Below are 12,191 nucleotides of genomic sequence, written 5' to 3' on the forward strand. Positions count from 1 at the left end.
CCACTGGACCACCAGGGAAGTCCCTAAGTGGAGGAGTTGACCTGAGGAATAATAACAATTTATCTACAGTAATAGAGAAGGCAGAGTATAGGGGTACAACTGCAAGTAAATTGGAAGATCTTTTGATAAGAAGACGTGGAACTTCTCTTTTGACTACTCTTATCTCAATGAAATTAGCAGGGTCATCAGTGAAGAGAAGGAGTAGGGAAAAGAGGTTTGAGTAAAGGGGGTAAGATGTGAAATCACGTAGGATAACAATGCTAGCATTAAATAGTATTTACTGTGTGCCACATATTTTATGTGCCTTACGTATATTAACTCATTTAATTCTCATAATTCTGAAAGGTAAATACTTTTATTACCTCTTTTACTGAGGGATAGTGTCTTAATCCAGTCACACTACTGTAACAGAATACCATAGACTGGATGGCTTATAAACAGCAGAAATTTATTTCTCACAGCTCTGGAGACTGGAAAGTCCAAGACAAAGGTGCTGGAAGATTTGGTGTATGGTGGGAGCCCGCTTCGCAGTTCATAGACTCTTTTGCAATAACCTCAAGTGGCAGAAGGTCCAAGGCAGCTCTGGGGTCGCTTTTATTTATATTCTGTTCTTTTTTTGTTGTGTGTTTTTTTCCAGTTTTATTGAGATATATTTGACATTTTGGACCCTCCTTATAGGAGTACTAATCCCATTCATGAGGGCTCCACCCTCATAACCTAATTTACTCCCAAAGGCCCCCCACCTACTAATGCTATCACATTGGGGATTAGGTCTCAACATGAATTTTGCCTTCTAATTTAGAAGTGTGGGAGGATAGATTGACAAGAGAATGTAGGATTGTTGAACAATTTTGAGGACCCATTTGAAACCGTAGTTACAAAGTTACATCAGTTAGCATGGTTTTGTGTATTGTTCAGATTCATTCAGTGTAGTGACTGAGTAGGTAGAGAGTTAGCTTTTAACACGCCTGGGAGTGGGATCTAGTTACGTGAATGTGATGGAGGAAGGGCAAGGGAGTTGAGAGTATAAGGAATCTCTCTTTCCATGAGATTGAAGCTGGAGGAGTAAAGAGCCAGAGATAGGCAAAACAGTTCTGAAGGCCTGGCCCTACCAGATATGAGAAATTTCTATGAGGCTAAGTAAGATAGTGCAGCATTAGTACAGAAGTAGATAAATTGACTAATGAATAGAATAGAGAGCTCAGCAAAAGACTCCTATAGAATTAGTATAGAATATTATTAAATGACAGAATTAGATGTCAGATCAATGTGTAAAGGAAGGATTGTCAAACAGATGGAACTACACAAAAAGTGGTTACCCAAAGTAAATTGAATCACCATCTCAGGCTAAAAACAAAAACCAACTCCAGGCAGACTTGAGGGCCTGTATGTCAGCAATACAATTTTAAAATTCTTCATAGAAAACAAAGGTGAATATCTCCATGAACTTAGGAAAGGAAAATATTTCTAAAGAAGAAGAAAAGAATGATACATTTGACCATATTAAGAACCTTTGTTCAACAAAAACACCTGAAAGAAAGCAAAAAAACAAGTTACAAACTGAGTTGATATTCACAGGAAGTGTTCATATAAAGTTGGGATGGTTTGTTGCTTGAAAGTTTAGTAAAACATCCTGTAAAATCATCTGGGCTGGGTGTTTTCTGTGTGGGAAGGAAATAAACCTCAGCTTAAATATCTTTAATTAAATCTCTCATTTAAACTAAATCTCTTAATTTACAGAACTATTCGAGAACTGTGATTTCTTCTCGAGTCAGACCTGGTAAGTCATTTTTTTAAGTTTGTCTATTTCATCTAAGTTTTCAAAATTGTTTCATAAAGCTGTTATGACATTCTCTTATGCATGAATATATGTATTTTTGTATATATGTACATATGTATTTTATATATATTTGTTTTTGGAAAGTTTTTAACAGTGAATATATAGTACTATATATAGTATATAGTACTATACAGGTTATCTCTTTCATTTTGAGTGAACTTTGGTAATGTGTGCCTTTCAAGGAATTTGTCCATTTCATCTAAGTTGTCAAATTTATGGACATAAAGTTGTTTGTACTATTCCTTTATAATCTTTTAAATATCTGTAGATTTATAGTGATGTCTTATCTTCCATTCCTGATATTGGTAAGTTGTATCTTCTTCCTCTTTTTTTCTTGGTCAGTTAGAAGTTTTGTAATCTTATTGATGTACTCCAAGAACCAACTTTTGCTTTCACTGATTTTCTCTATTGTTTTTCTGCTTTCATTTTTATTGATTTCTGGTCTTTTTTATTATTTACTTTCTTCTGCTTGTTTTAGACTTAAATGGAAGCTTATGTCATTGATTTGAGGTCTTTGTTCTTTTTTAGTATATGTAGTATGGCTATCCTTCTAAGTACTGCTTGAGCTGCATGCTGTGAGTTTTGATATGTTATATTTTAATTTTAATTCATTTCAAAACATCTGCTAATTTCTCTTTTGATTTTCTTTTTGACCTATGGATTATTTAGAATTGTGTTATTTAATTTCCAAATATTTGGAGATTTTCTAAATATCTGTGTTACTTATTTCTAATTTAATTCCATTATGGTCTAAGAACATCCTTTTTTGATTGCAATATTTTTAAAATGTGTTGAGGTTTGCTTTATGGGCCAGAATATAGTCACTCTTGGTGCATTCTGTATGTACACTTGAAAAGAAAGTATATTTTGCTGAGGAAGAATGTCCTATAAATGTTAATTAGCCCAAGGTGGTTGATAGTGCTGTTCAGGTCTTCTGTATCCTGTATTCGAGATGATAGTGACATTATGTGGAGAGAGTGGGGATCAGAGTTGGATGTTGGGTTATGTTTACTTTAGGTAGTGGGTTTAATTATTATATTATTATATAAACCAACAAGTAAATAAAGCATGAACCAATGGTCAAAATGCGTTATGAACCAAGGATTTTGATTACTATGAAAATTTTTTAAAAAGGATTTAATTTTTGTTTTTGGAGCTTTGAATTTTTTACTTCGTGATAAAGAACTTATTATGTAATTTGGAGCCTGAAAGGAGACAGAATTTCCTTTGACCTTGGACCCTGAATTTTCTAAAACAGTACCCAAACAAGAATCAGCTTGAGGAGTTAGAGGAAAAGAAAGCTGCCATGGCTAAAGTGTAGTGAGCCAGCTGGAAAACAGAGGAAGGTGAAGTCCAAGAGGTGGGCAGGATCAGCTCATGTCCAACCTGTAGGCCAGGATAAGGAGTTTGGGTTTTATTCTGAGTGTGATGAGAAGCCACTGGAGGCTTCAGGTGAAAGAATGACAAGATCTGATCTGCATCTTAAAAATATCACTGTGTCTGCCATGGTAGGCCACCACAGAGGGACAAGAGAGGACTCGGGCTATCCAAGGAGGGGACTGTTGCAATAGAATAGGTGAGAGATCATAGATAAGTAGCATTAGAGGTGGAGAGATGTCATAAGGGTCAGGATATAATTTGGAGTTAGATCATGTTGGAAAGAGCAAAATCATTGACATCATCACTATCACCACTACCACCATCATGAACATCTAACATATTGAGTACTGTTTAGTGTCAGGCTTAGGATTTCACATGCATAATTTCTTTTATCTTCAAAACAACTCCTATGTGGTAGGTGCTGTCATTAGACCCATTTTACCATTTAAGTTGAGACTTAAAGAAGTTAACTTTCTTAACCAGAACACATTTGTTGGTTTCCAGATTAGTTATAAGACACAATTTTGATTTTTAAAGAGTTTAGAAAAATTTTTGATGAATGTAAAGTAAATGTGGTGCAAAATTGATGGGAAATAATTTTCTAGCCAGTAAAACACCAGGAAATCTAAGGGGTATAGTTGTTAAGATTAAAGTATTCTTAATATAAATTGCAACCCCATATCCATGGGTTACTAGAGATATGTGAAAACCGACAGACACTTTGTCACAGAAGATCCTGTTTGGTAGTTCATAAAATGTTGGGGGGAACAGGGGCAGGAAGGAGAACAAGTTTTTCCTAGTATTTCCTCCAAGTAGAAGGTGTTAAATTAGTTTAACTCCTTATTTCTCTGCCAATCTACTCATTCCATGCCAGGTGAGATGAGGTGACATCTCTCTTCATGTGGTAAATTTAGAAAAAATAGTTTAGGCATGTTCAGTTCTTCCTTTTTTCCTTTTTGGGACCCAGCCTGCCATGGAGCACACATTTCCTCCTGTTTCTTCTGGGGCAGGCCTCTCTTCCCTATTGAGAGCCTAGTGCTGCTGTGATAGGCTGCCATGTCTGTCTTCTGCGGGGAGGGGTTCAGTTACAATCCATTTTGCTCCTGCACTAAGCTTTGTCCTCCAACCTGGCCTTTCTAATAAAGATGGTATTTGGGCCTCTGCTTGTCTTACTCCTTGTTTTATATCTCAGTTTAGCACTCAGGTGGGGCAGAAGAGTATTATTATTTGACTTCTCTCAGAGCCCGCCAACTAAGAAGAAAGATTGATCTTCATAAATTAGATCAGTTGATGAGGAGACTTAGGTCAAGGGTGATGCTGTTTCTTTGTTCTGTATGGGCAAGAAGTTAGCTTTGGGGAAGAATGGCTAAGAGTTTTAACAATGTTGACAATTGATTCTGGAGCATTTGGAATGGTTAGAAGTTACTCCTAGTGTTTTAGCTATAAAAATGGAGGCATTAGTTGCTGTGGAAGTGTGACAAGATAAAATAACAGCTTTATGGGGCTTCCCTGGTGGCACAGTGGTTGAGAGTCCGCCTGCCGATGCAGGGGACACGGGATCGTGCCCAAGCGGCGGAGCCGCTAGGCCCGTGAGCCATGGCCGCTGAGCCTGCGCGTCCAGAGCCTGTGCTCTGCAACGGGAGAGGCCACAACAGTGAGAGGCCCGCGTACTGCAAAAAAATAAAAATAAAAAAAATAACAGCTTTAAGTAGGGAAGAATAAGCAGTAAAAGTAAGACCAGTGAGTATACGCTCTGTATAACTACTATTAATAAGTGTTGAGTGCTTCATTTTACCTGATTAAATTATTAAACACAACTTTTCCTGTATCCAAAATTAATGAGATTTCTTATCCTCTCATTCTAGCTACTTTTTGATGTAGTTGTTTCTTCTCATATACCTATTCTGTGGAACTAAAGAAATATGTGTATTGCCATATAATCTTACTAACATTCAAGCCTGATCTTTAAAATCTTGTTATTTAATTAAACCTCTGTGTAGGATCTAAGGGGAATTGACAGTGCTGTTCTTTGATGCCCTTTGTGAAGTTCCTGGAAGAGAGTTATCATTTTAATATGCATGTTAGAAGTTATTCTCCAGGTGTTCTCTAACTTGGCTGAAAACCAAACAAAAGAAGATAGGCCTCTATTTCATCAGGGACCTTTGAATTATAAGAAATGAAAGATAATTTTTCTCACTAGGAAAAGAAAATAACTTTCTTCACTCAATGGAACATTAAGTTTTAGAATCTTATTCCCTGGAGAGGTTTAAGAACCTGTAGATGGGCCAAATCTTTGCTGTCTGAGTTCAGTGGGGACCAGTTGATGTTTGTGATGGAGAATGGCTGGTGTCACTCTTTCTGCCTTTTCATTCCATAGTAAAATGAAGTTTCACCAGGACTATTTGTAGATTATTTAAATGTAATAATATTATAATATATAAATATAAAACTTTTATGAAAGTAAATGTGTAAAATTTTGAGCATTTTCTGTTACTAAGATTTTTATTGTTTAAAGGACTTTAAATAAGGTTAAACAAGATTTTTTTCCATAAATTGAAAAAAAAAGAAAAAGAAGGAATGAGGAAGTGGAGGAAGAGAGGAAGAAAAGAAGTGAGGGGTTCTGGGTTTTTATAGCTACACAAAGGACAGAGGTAATTTTTCCACTGCTCTAAAACATTACTTTTTGATCTTGTTGGTTCTAGCAGTCATTACTGATTATGAAGATAACCCAAATGAATGAATCTATAACCAGTTCATATATAAGATCATTTTTTGTACTATGTGCCAATGAATTTCGAAATTTACTTATATAGGTTTTCAGTTAAAATTTCCAGGCTTATGTTAATTATGCAGCAGACAACATCTTGGATTTTACCGAGTAGTTGTACATAATGCTCTGAAGTATTAATTTTTGTCCAAAGAATCCGTTTTGCTCTTTCTATAAACGGCAGCTTAAAGTATAGGGCAACATCAAAAAGCACATATTCTCAATGTGAGTTTTATTTTATGAATTAAAACTCTGATTCCTGTCTGTTGAGGTGAGGACTGTGCAGGTGCCTGTGAGAGCATTTTTGAGAGTAGTAGAGGCATTTTCTTCCCTAGGAAAGCTGCTTCAACTCTTCAAAGGAGATAGTTATGACTCATCTCTTATCTCTTTATCTATTATATACCTGCCTCTCTCCCCCTCATCTAATCAGCCGTTGCTTGGAGTGGAGGTGGGACTTCAGAGAAGTTTGCTAGGTGAAACGTCCCCAAAGTGTTTACCCCAGCAATTATGTGTTCACATCTCTGCATATCACTCGTTTGAGATCTTTTTTGGGGTGAAGACTAGGTCCTTTTTACCTTGTATACCTGGCATCTAGCATATGACAATCAATGTTTGCATAATGGACAGATTTATGAAACATCAGACCTCCTGGTTCAGTTTAGCTTGAGAAACGAGAATGTAAAAGTGTGCCACTAATTTGGCACATTATCCACATTCCATGAAGTCAAAGGGGGATCTCAAGTAAGAAACATTAACATTTAAATCAAAAGCACTTGTGTTTCATTTGCTAACCTGATTCTAATCAACTCAAGTTGATTTGATGAAAATTGGTAGAAATCATGGCAGCAGTTAGGCTCTGAACTGGATAAAGAGTCCGTATTAGTCTGGATTCTCCAGAGAAATCCAATAGGAGATATATACATATATATGCACACATATGAATATGAATATATGATTTAATATAGGAGTTGGCTTTTGCAGTTATAGAGGCTAAGAAGACCCAACATCTATAGTCAGCAAGCTAGAGACCCAGGAGAGCCAATGTTGTATAGTTCCATTTGTAGTCTGAGTCAGACAGGAAAAGACTGATGTCCTTGCTACAAGACAGGTAGAGAAAGTGAAGTCTCCCTTACTCTACCTTTTTGTTCTGTTTGGACCTTCAGTGGGTTGGATGAGGACCACTTACCTTGGAAAGGGCAATCTGTTTTGCTCAATCTACTGATTCAAAATGTTCATCTCATTCAGAAACACCCTGAGAGACACAACCAAGTATCTGGGTACTTAACAGCCCAGTTAAGTTGACACACATTAACCGTCACAGAGTCATACCCCTGACAAGGAGCAAGAAGTACATACATAACATGGTATTTTGCTAATAAACTAATGTAATGTGGGTTTTGTCCATTTGCATTTTCAAGCTACTGAATTTGATGGAATACTTGAATTAGTTGATTTTCTAGCTACAATTGCCTAAATATTCGGGCGCTAGGAGTCACAGCCATGTGGCATGAAGTGGGAATTAATTATGTAACATTTTTGATAGGTTTATTCATTATTCTGTACACTTTATTTCGCACCAACTTGGACCAGCAGCGTCTTGGTGTACATCAGTTAATTAGACATGTTCCCTGCCCTCACGGAGCAGGCCTTCTTATGAGGAAACGCAATGCAAATAAGTAAAATAAGAAAATAAATGTCTTGGTACCAATTGTGATATATGTTATGATGAGAGTGAACAGAAGGCAGGGAGAGCTAGAGGGGTGTGAGGTGATCCCTACAGAAAGAACAATATGTGCAGAGTCATTGAGGTGCAAAAAAGCTTGGCATATGGAGGGTGTTGAGAAGCTGAGTGCAAGCCAGTGTGCTGGAGCATGGTGGAAGAAGGGTGGCCATAAATGAGGCGAGAGAGACCAGCAAGGGCCAGGCCATGCAGACTTTGTAGGAGGTATATGGATTTGGATTTTGAATCAGCGTGCAAAGACCATTGTAATTGATTTGAACATTTGACTAATGCGATTTTCAGTCTGAGAGCATTTGGATGAATAGAGACTGTGGTCTGACAAACGCTAGATGCTCCTTGAAGTAAATATTAGAATTAAGATAGATCCATTTTTTTCCCATGAGAACTCAATTCTGTATACTTATATATGATTATGGAAGATAGATTTTTGATATTCATATTTTCAGGTAACATTTTGTTTAATAATATATAGTAAATCAGAAGATGAAGCAAATCCAAGTATTTTCAGTTGAAAAAAAGGCAGCATGGATGTACAACTTCCTGTTCTCTCATGGAAAATGTTGAGGGAATATTTTCCATGCACCTCTGTATTTTCTGTTTATCTTGTAAGTCACTAATTGCTCTTCGTTTTGGAATATCTTTAGGATGTTTGTATAGCGAACAGCCTTGAAAGGTAGAAATAATGTCTTTCTCTCTAGCAGAGGGGCAGGTTTGTTTATAGCCTTGGAAACTCAGGGTTTTTCTCCTGAAATGAAACCCACCGTGTGTACAAGCATCCATCTGGGCCCGCCTATATTGCTTTATGGGCAAAGGGAACTAACACAAATAGACTGATGCTCATACTGCTTGTTCTGTGGTGAGTAGTAAATAAAGTCCTTTGTCTCTGACCCATGAGTCTTGTCTTCTGCTAGTATGCATGAAGCCATAACAGGCTAACCTGTTAGCTCCCAAGTTGGGAAAAGCCTCAGACCTTCAAAGTTTTGGACAGAGACCCCTTAGCTGTCTGAGCAGGCAGGTACAATGCCACACAGGTGATACCCTGTGCTTTGCAGTCTGCAAGCTATCATATTAGCATTTTTTTTGTCACTGATTTTCTCCTCCAGAGTCACAAGATGAGCTATTCTCAGACAATCACATCTTAAGTGTGACTTCTATTCTAAAATACATGTGTGAAACCTACTAACTACTAATTATTCTGCCTTAAATATTCTTAACCAAGTGGGAAAAAATTTCGACACCAGCAAGAATGCTATATTAAAATTTTAGAATCATCCAGTCATAAAATACATTAAAATGATACTTGATTTAAATAAAAAATGTTGTATATGTGTATGTGCCTGAAAATATAAAGGAAGCGTATTTTCAAGAAAGTTTGTTACATGATAAGCACTAAGGGACTAACACTGTGGTTTCTGAGTGTTCACAGAACCATTATTATCACAGTACAGGATCACCATGGGCTTGGGCTCTCACCTCCTCCTGACCAGGCGTTTGAGGAGCAATGTGATCAGCTACTCCTTCTACTACTGTGGGAGACTATGAGGTATTGCTCGGGCAGCTGGAGATGTTCTGTGTTTGCACTGTCCAGTACAGCAGCCACTAGCCACATGTGGTTATTGAGCACTTGAAGTTTGGTTAGTCTGAATTGAGATGTGTATAAGTGTAGATTAAATCAATATACCAGATTTCAGACTTAAGGCAGAAAAGGAAGGTAAAATATCTCATTAATAATTTAAAAAATTACTTATGTTTGGAATAATATTTTAGATGTATCAGGTTAAATAAAACATATTATTAAGACTAATTTCACCTGCTTATTTTTAATTCTTTCAATGTGGCTACTAGAAAACTTTAAATTACATATGTACAATAGCTCTTATTTTATTTCTACTGAGCAATGTTTTAGATCTTTGCTACTCACAGAGCAGTCCTCAGGCAAGCAGCATCAGCATCATCCGGAAACTTGTTAGAAACAAAGAAGCTCATGTCCCACCCCAGACCTACTGAATCAGGATTTGCATTTTTAGAAAATCTCATGTGATTTGTATGCATGTTAAAATTTGAGTAGCAGAGAGTCCTTAAGACTAGGATTGCCAGATTTAGCAAATAAAAGTACAAGATATCCAGTGGAATTTAGTTTTCAGATAAACAACAAATAATTTCTTAGTATAGTATGTCCCAAGTATTACATGGGGCATACTTAGTAATAAAATTATTTGTTTTTTTATCTGAAGTTCACATTTAACCAAGTGTCCCGAATTCTATTTGGCAACACTGCCTATTACAAAACTCCTCCTGCCCAGACCTGTCTTGCTCCTTGAAATTCCATGGAATCAGGAAGAGGACAGAAAGGTAAAAGAAAAGGCTAAGGGTGGAAGTTGGGTGCAGTGAAAGAACAGAGAAGAAAGGAAATACATGCTGAGAAGTAGGAATAAGATGGGGCATGGACAGACCTTTTGTATTTTATAATTTTTATTAGCAATTTTCTTCCTTCTGTTTTCTCCCACTTCTCCCAGTCATTGTGATTTAATCTCCTCATTTTCTATAGGGCTCCCTAGAGCCATGTTAGAAGATGGTATTTGTGCAAAGTGGACAGTGAGGAAGGTAGTATCTCATCAGGGTCAAGTCCCAAGTCTTCCTATAATGCATCGTCTCTGAAATGCCACTTACAAATAGCCCCTTTCAGCTACCAGTAGTTTGCCATTAAAAAGATCAAGGTTCTTAAGTGTCAAAAATGCTGACACTTGGGCTTCCCTGGTGGCTCAGTGGTTGAGAATCTGCCTGCTAATGCAGGGGACATGGGTTCGAGCCCTGGTCTGGGAAGATCCCACGTGCCGCGGAGCAACTAGGCCCGTGAGCCACAACTACTGAGTCTGTGTGTCTGGAGCCTGTGCTCCACAACGAGAGGCCACGACAGTGAGAGGTCCGCGCACCGCGTTGAAGAGTGGCCCCACTTGCCACAACTAGAGAAAGCCCTTGCACAGAAATGAAGACCCAACACAGCCAAAAATAAAAATAAGTAAATTAAAAGAAGGCTCAACATTAAAAAAAAAAAATGCTGACACTTTCATTTTGGAGGATTTTCTTTATTGTGACTTTTTAATTGTATGTTTTTATACAAAACAACTGTTAGGAATTTTGTTGTTTGTTTGATGCTTTTTAGGTGGTGGTGGGTTGAAGTGGAGGCTGGCAAAGAAGGAATAACAATAGATATTCTTTATTTAGCTAGGCATTGAAGTAAGAAAAGGCTTTCATCTGTGTTAATTATTTAAAATTTTATTATATTGTGATAAAAACACAATATGAGATGAAGTCTCTTAACAAATTTTTAAGTGTGCAGTACAGTATTGTTAAATATAGATGCAGTCTTGTACAGCAGATCTCTAGAATGTATTAATATTGCTTAAATGAAGCTTTGTGCCAGTTAATTAGCAAGTCCTATTTCCTCGTTCCCCAGCCCTTGGCAACCACCATTCCACTCTTTGATTCTATGAATTTGCCTGTATTAGACACCTCATATAAATGGAATCATATAGTATTTGTGACTGGCTTATTTCACTTAGATAAATGTCCTCAAGGTTCATCCATGTTGTCACATATTGCAGAATTTCCTTTTTATTTAAAGGCTGAATAATATTTCATTGTATGTATATATCACGTATTGTTTATCCATCCATCCATGAACAGAGACTTAGGTTTTTTCTACCTCTTGGCTATAGTGAATAGTGCTGCAGTGAAAATGGGAGTGCTAATATCTCTTTGAGATCCTGATTTCAATTCTTGTGGATAATGATCCATAAGCGCAATTGTAGGATCATATGGTAGTTCTATTTTTAATTTTTTGAGGAGTCTGCATATTGTTTTCCATAGCAACTGCACCATTTTGTATTCCCACCAACAGTGTACATGGGTTCCGATTTCTCCACATCCTTGCCAACACTTCTTTTTTTGATAATGACCACCCTGACAGGTGTGAGATGATGTCTCTTTGTGGTTTTGATTTTTATTTCCCTGATGATTAATGACACTGAGCACTTTTCATATACATGTTGGCCATTTGTGTGTCTTCTTTGGAGAAATGTCTATTCAAATCGTTCACCCACTTTAAAATTGTGTTATTTGTTTTATGCTATTGAGTTGTAGGAGTTCCTCATATATTTTGGAAATTAACCCTATATCAGACGTATGTTTTGCAAATACTTTCTCTCATTCTATAGGTTGCCTTTTCACTCTGTTGATTGTTTCCTTTGCTGTGTAGAAGCTTTTTAGTTTGATGTAGTCCTATGTCTGTTTTTGCTTTTATTGCCCATGCTTTGGGAGCATAGCCATAAAATTATTGACAAAACCAATGTCCTGAAGCTTTTCCCCTATGCTTTCTTCTAGGTTTTAAGTCTTTAATCCATTTTGAGTTGATTTTTGTATATGGTGTGAGATAAGGATCCAATTTCATTCTTTTGCATGTG

This window comes from Lagenorhynchus albirostris, chromosome 3, assembly GCF_949774975.1.
Source record: "Lagenorhynchus albirostris chromosome 3, mLagAlb1.1, whole genome shotgun sequence".
In the NCBI taxonomy this organism is placed as follows: domain Eukaryota; kingdom Metazoa; phylum Chordata; class Mammalia; order Artiodactyla; family Delphinidae; genus Lagenorhynchus; species Lagenorhynchus albirostris.